Here is a 6691-nt window from a genome sequence, read left to right on the forward strand (position 1 = left end):
ATTTTTATTTTTATTGTTCTTTCATATTTTATAAGTTTCATGATCATGTGGAGACACAAAATAAATCAAAAAATTAAAAATAGAATCAAAAACAGCAGAAGAAAAACCACACCCTGGAGGAAGGACTTACTGGCGTTTAAACGCCAGTAAGGAGCATCTGGCTGGCGTTCAACGCCAGAACAGAGCATGGAGCTGGCGCTGAACGCCAGAAACAAGCATGAAGCTGGCGTTCAACGCCAAAAATATGCTGCATATGGGCGTTGAACGCCCAGAACAAGCATCACTTCAGCGTCTAAACGCCAGAAATGCATGCAAAGGCATTTTACATGCTTAATTGGTGCAAAAATGTAAATCCTTGATACCTCAGGATCTGTGGACCCCACAGGATCCCCACATACACTCCACTCACCTTCCCTCCTCATAATCCTATAACACCCTCTCTCTCCATTCACAGTCATCCCTTCTGTTTTCCATTCATCACTCACATACCTCCAAAATTCAAAATCTCTTTCCTACCCAAGCCCACCCGTATAGCCGAATACACATATCCCTCCATCTCCTCCATATCTTCTTCTTCTTCTACTATTCTTTCTTCTTTTGCTCGAGGGCGAGCAACATTCTAAGTTTGGTGTGGTAAAAGCATGGCTTTTTTTTGTTTTTCCACAACCATTGATGGCACCTAAGGCCAGAGAAACCTCTAGAAAAAGGAAAGGGAAGACAAAAGCTTCCACCTCCGAGTCATAGGAGATGGAGAGATTCATCTCAAGGGTCTATAGCTCAGTGGTAGAACATTTGACTGCAAATCAAGAGATCCATGAGATACCTCAGGGGATACATTTTCCTCCACACAATTATTGGAAGCAACTAAGGTTGGAACATCAAGAGCACTCCATCATCCTCCATGAAATTAGAGAAGATCAAAAAGCTATGAGGGAGGAGCAACAAAGACAAGGAAGAGACATAGAAGAGCTCAAGGACATCATTGGAAAACGCCACCATCACTAAGGTGGATTCATTCCTTGTTCTTAAATTTTCTGTTTTTCATGTTAAATGTTTATCTATGTTTGTGTCTTATTACATGATCATTAGTATCTAAGTGTCTATGCCTTAAAGTAGTGAATATGAATCCATCACCTCTCTTAAATGAAAAAATGTTTTAAAAACAAAAGAACAAGAAGTACATGGTTTTGAATTCATCCTTGAAACTAGTTTAATTATTTTGATATGGTGACAATACCTTTTGTTTTCTGAATGAATGCTTGAACAGTGCATATGTCTTTTGAAGTTGTTGTTTAAGAATGTTAAATATGTTGGCTCTTGAAAGAATGATGACAAGGAGACATGTTATTTGATAATCTGAAAAATCATAAAAATAATTCTTGAAGCAAGAAAAAGCAGTGAATAGAGAAAAGCTTGCGAAAAATAAAAAAAAAGAAAAGAAAAATAGCGAAAAAAAAAGAAAAAGAAAAAGCAAGCAGAAAAAGCCAAAAGCTCTTAAAACCAAAAGGTAAGAGAAAAAAGCCAATAACCCTTAAAACCAAAAGGCAAGGGTAATAAAAAGGATCCAAGGCTTTGAGCATCAGTGGATAGGAGGGCCTAAAGGAATAAAATCCTGGCCTAAGCGGTTAAAAGAAGCTGTCCCTAACCATGTGCTTGTGGCGTGAAGGTGTCAAGTGAAAACTTGAGACTGAGCGGTTAAAGTCAATGTCCAAAGCAAAAATAGAGTGTGATTAAGAACCCTGGACACCTCTAATTGGGGACTTTAGCAAAGCTGAGTCACAATCTGAAAAGGTTCACCCAGTTATGTGTCTGTGGCATTTATGTATCCGGTGGTAATACTAAAAAACAAAGTGCTTAGGGCCATGGCCAAGACTCATAAAGTAGCTGTGTTCAAGAATCAACATACTGAACTAGGAGAATCAATAACACTATCTGAACTCTGAGTTTCTATAGATGCCAATCATTCTGAACTTCAATGGATAAAGTGAGATGCCAAAACTATTCAAGACGCAAAAAGCTACAAGTCCCGCTCATCTGATTGGAGCTATGTTTCATTGATAGTTTGAAATTTATAGTATATTTTCTTCTTTTTATCCTATTTGATTTTCAGTTGCTTGGGGACAAGCAACAATTTAAGTTTGGTGTTGTGATGAGCGGATAATTTATACGCTTTTTGGCATTGTTTTTACATAGTTTTCAGTATGATTTAGTTAGTTTTTAGTATATTTTTTTAATTAAAAATCACATTTCTAGACTTTACTATGAGTTTGTATTTTTTTTTTTTTTTGTGATTTTAGGTATTTTCTGGCGGAAATTGAGGGACCTGAGCAAAAATCAGATTCAGAGGTTGAAGAAGGACTGCAGATGCTGTTGGATTCTGACCTCCCTGCACTCAAAGTGGATTTTCTGGAGCTACAAAACTCCAAATGGTACGCTTCCAATTGAGTTGAAAAGTAGACATCTAGGGCTTTCCAGTAATATATAATATTCCATACTTTGCCCGAGTTTAGATGATGCAAACTGGCGTTGAACGCCAGTTTCATGCTGCAGTCTGGCGTTCAGCGCCAGAAACAAGTTGCAAAGTGGAGTTCAACGCCAGAAACACGTTACAAACTGGCGTTCAACTCCAAGAATGACCTCTCCACGTGTAAACTTTAAGCTCAGCCCAAGCACACACCAAGTGGGCCCCGGAAGTGGATTTCTACGTCATTTACTTATTTCTGTAAACCCTAGTAACTAGTTTAGTATAAATAGGACTTTTTACTATTGTATTAGAAATCTTGGGACGTCTAGTTCTTAGATCATGGGGGCTGGCCATTCGGCCATGCCTGAATCTTTCACTTATGTATTTTTCAACGGTAGAGTTTCTACACACCATAGATTAAGGTGTGGAGCTCTGCTGTTCCTCAAAGATTCATGGAAAGGAGTAGGATTGATTGGATGAAGACAGCAGGAAAGCAGAGATCAGAGGAACGAAAGCATCTCTATACGCTTATCTGAAATTCTCACCAATGAATTACATAAGTACCACTATCCTATTTTATATTTTATTTATTTTCATCCACTATAATTTCTTAATACAATTTAATCCGCCTGACTGATATTTACAAGGTGACCATAGCTTGCTTCAAGCCGACAATCTCCGTGGGATCGACCCTTACTCACGTAAGGTTTATTACTTGGACGACCCAGTGCACTTGCTGGTTAGTTGTACGAAGTTGTGAAACAGACATGAGATCATGAACGTGCGTATTGAGTTTTTAGCGCCGTTACCAAGGAATGGAATGATCACGATTTTGCACACCAAGTCTGCACTGCACTTAGCAACTGAACTAGGATATATCTTGGTGTAATTTTCTCTCTCTTCTACTCCATTTCTGTTTCTGCTGCACAGGAGATAAAACTGAAAAATATCTCGTGCCGGGTCACGAGATAAAAAGAAAAAGTCTCGTGGATGGGTACGAGACAAAAAATCAAAAAGTCTCCAGAAGTTGTTTCAAAGACCAGCAAGTGTTATCAAGTGAAAAAGGGGCTAAGATTCAACCCCCTTTCTCTTAGCCATTGAAAACCATCAGTTTGAATTCCATTTACTTGATGTTGAACTTATTGTTGAATAGCATTGATTTATTGTTTTAAATTTCTATTAATTGGTATACTATTTTTAAACATGACGACGGATAAAGGTTTGCCGGACCAGACTACTGGTCGTGGTCGTAGCCGTGGTCAAAGTAGAAGGAGGGTTTCTATCGGTACCTCTGGGACTTCTGGATCCTCTCCCTCTAGCCTGACCACCCTAGTGACGTCACAGGTTGCAGGTTTAGCAGACTTGCCTTTCATCATTGTCCCTAACCCCAACTACGTGCCTCCATCTACGGCGATGCTGCCTCCTACTGCTTAGCAAGCCGCTGCCATGGTGACGACGCCTCCTGCGATGGAAGCTGTGGCCCAGAGTCCTTTCACAAAAGTGAGGTAGCTGATGCCCCTCCATGCCCTCCCATTGTACGGTTAACCATTTGGTCTAATGGTGACATGGGGTGGTCGGGGTAGTTTAAAAAAATTTTGTTAAAATAACATAATATAACTTTAAATAAATAAATAGTTTTTGATAAGTCATGGTGAGATGTATACTCGTACTTAGAATCAGTTTCTTCTTTCGAAGATGAATCCAACATGACAGGTTTCTTTTTTTCTTTCTTCTTTTTTTCTTTCTTTTTTCCTTTTTTTCCTTCTCTTCCCCCCTCAGCTCTACTCTTTTTAAGAGGCCCTTAAATAGAAATTTATTTAGTTAGCACAATAATTTAGAAACAATTGAACCAAAATTTCAAGAAAAATGATTTTTTTTAGTTACCATTTCATCCTTTGCCTCAATGTCAATCCTCTTAACCAGCCTATCTCTTGTTCAGTACGCCACCCACAGTGGCTCAGGAGTAGCATTTGCTGCGTTAGCAAACTTAGAATCATGGAAATAGATAATCATCAATACAAAGAGGCAGCCATCGCATGAAAATTTGTCTCCTAGTTTCTAGGTTTGATATCCTTGATCAGGAAGTTGAGCACATGAGATGTCCAATTTCATTCTCGGACCATGTCCACATGAAGGATGGCTTGGCATATGAACTGGGGAGACTTTGCTTATTGTTGTCGGCAACAAAAAGCATTTATGGATGAAGAGGATAAATGTCCTCTTGAATTTCAGCAGGTTTTCATCCCCTTCAACAATCATCTCTAGTACAGATTTGGTCAAAAATGCCAAAGTAGAAACTTTAAACCTTTCAACAATTTCCTTTTGCTCATCATTCAGTTCCTTGTAGACAACTTTGAGAAAAAGGATCCTCTACAATAGCACCAACACCGATATAGGTTAATATGAATAAAGTAACATAAAAATAACAGTAAAACTTTATTGACAGAATATAGTAGAAAAATCTTTTTATACCAGTTGAATTTAGGCCTAGTGCATCTCTTATCTTGGCAGGGGTTATGTTGATCTTCCTAAAGCGCGTCTCCAAGAATTCTTTATAGAGATTGAAGGAATGTGCCAATTCTCTCAAGAGGTTGTGTGGAACATTCAATGAGGGAATATGTCTCAGTGCACCAAATTCCATTTCTTCAACAATAGCTTTTTTTTATCATTCATTTTAGCAAATACGCCAGCTATGGTTCTCGTAGAGCATCTCAAATCATGAGTTTTTTGCAAGAATTTGAAAATTTTGTTATATGATATATTTATAATATAAAAATAGAGTTAATTTAATGTATATATGCTTATATCATATGCAATGTGCATAATGTGCATATGTTACATCATAAACTTGCTTCTCCTTTTTTAAGATGGCCTTCATAAAAACTTTCTTCTTTCTCATTTTGACTGTAAAGAATAAAAAATTTGGTCAATACTTAACAGTAGCATCAACTGAAACTCAGTTAATTCATAAATGAACCGAATTAGTTCATGATTTGAACAAGAAAACAAAAAGACTCAATCAACCACAAAAACATTCCATGACCTAAGTACAACAATTCCAAGCGAACAAGACCAAGTGAACCTCAATTAAACTAAGTAATGAATTAAAATTACTTAATGACTACACCACAGAAAATCATTGCAGAACAAGTAAACGAAAAGACTCAATGATCAACAAAAACACATCTAAATCATTTTTGGATAAGAAAAAGCAATCTAAATGACACCAGAAGCAGTACGGGTATATTATATGCCCTAACTGTACGAAATCTAAGAGAACGAGACTCAATAATTAACCAAAACACATGCAAATCAATTTTATATCAAGATTAGCGATCTATGTGAGTTAGATAATACTGAACGGGTATAGTTATCACAAAATGTACATTATAAAGAGAACTACTATTTCTATTTTCTTGTTTTTAACCATATCTACTATTTTGCAAGAGAGAGAAGACGAAAGAAAAAATTGCGTACCTTCAATAATCTTTTTTCTTTTCTTCGGTTGAGTTTTTTGTTGAGATTTTGATTGTTTGTTGCAAGATTTTGAGAGAAATTTTAAATTTAAGAAAAAGATGATAAGTGTTTATGTTGCAAAGTGTGAACAAAAAACATCTTTGTGTAGTTTTGTTTGGACACGTGTATACACGCTATCTAAAATAAAAGTACATTTTTTAGACTTGAACCAACTTAATTAGACTCAAATAGTGTGAAACATAATTGCAACATAAATATCTTTCAAAATTGCACCGTACGTTTGGAAGTTCTAAAAGTGGTCCAATGAGCTTGTGCTGACACCAAAATGGTCTCATTTATTAATTTTTATACCATTTGAAAAGTAATATATATTTTAAAAAATGAGTGATTGTCAAAGTATTTTTTAACCACAGTAATTCAAATCACTCATCCAAAATATGTGCATACATTCATATGTGCATTTAATCAAGATTATTTCCTTCTTGTTGTACCAACCACCAAAGTTGTTTAATTTAGGGTTTGCTCCAATTTAAGTTTTAATATTTTATGTCTTGTTATTATCTATTTAATCATCATCATTTTAAGATATTTAGGGGTGGCAAATGGGCCTAAATCTGCCGGGCCAGTCCATGTAACCCACCAAAAAAGACAGACCGGTCTCAAAAATTGAGACCGCCAAAGAATAAAAGTCCGTCTAACCCGCACCGCTTAAACCACGGACTTTAGTGGGCTTTGGCAGGGCGGGGCGGG

Source organism: Arachis ipaensis, chromosome B04, assembly GCF_000816755.2.
Source record: "Arachis ipaensis cultivar K30076 chromosome B04, Araip1.1, whole genome shotgun sequence".
In the NCBI taxonomy this organism is placed as follows: Eukaryota; Viridiplantae; Streptophyta; class Magnoliopsida; order Fabales; family Fabaceae; genus Arachis; species Arachis ipaensis.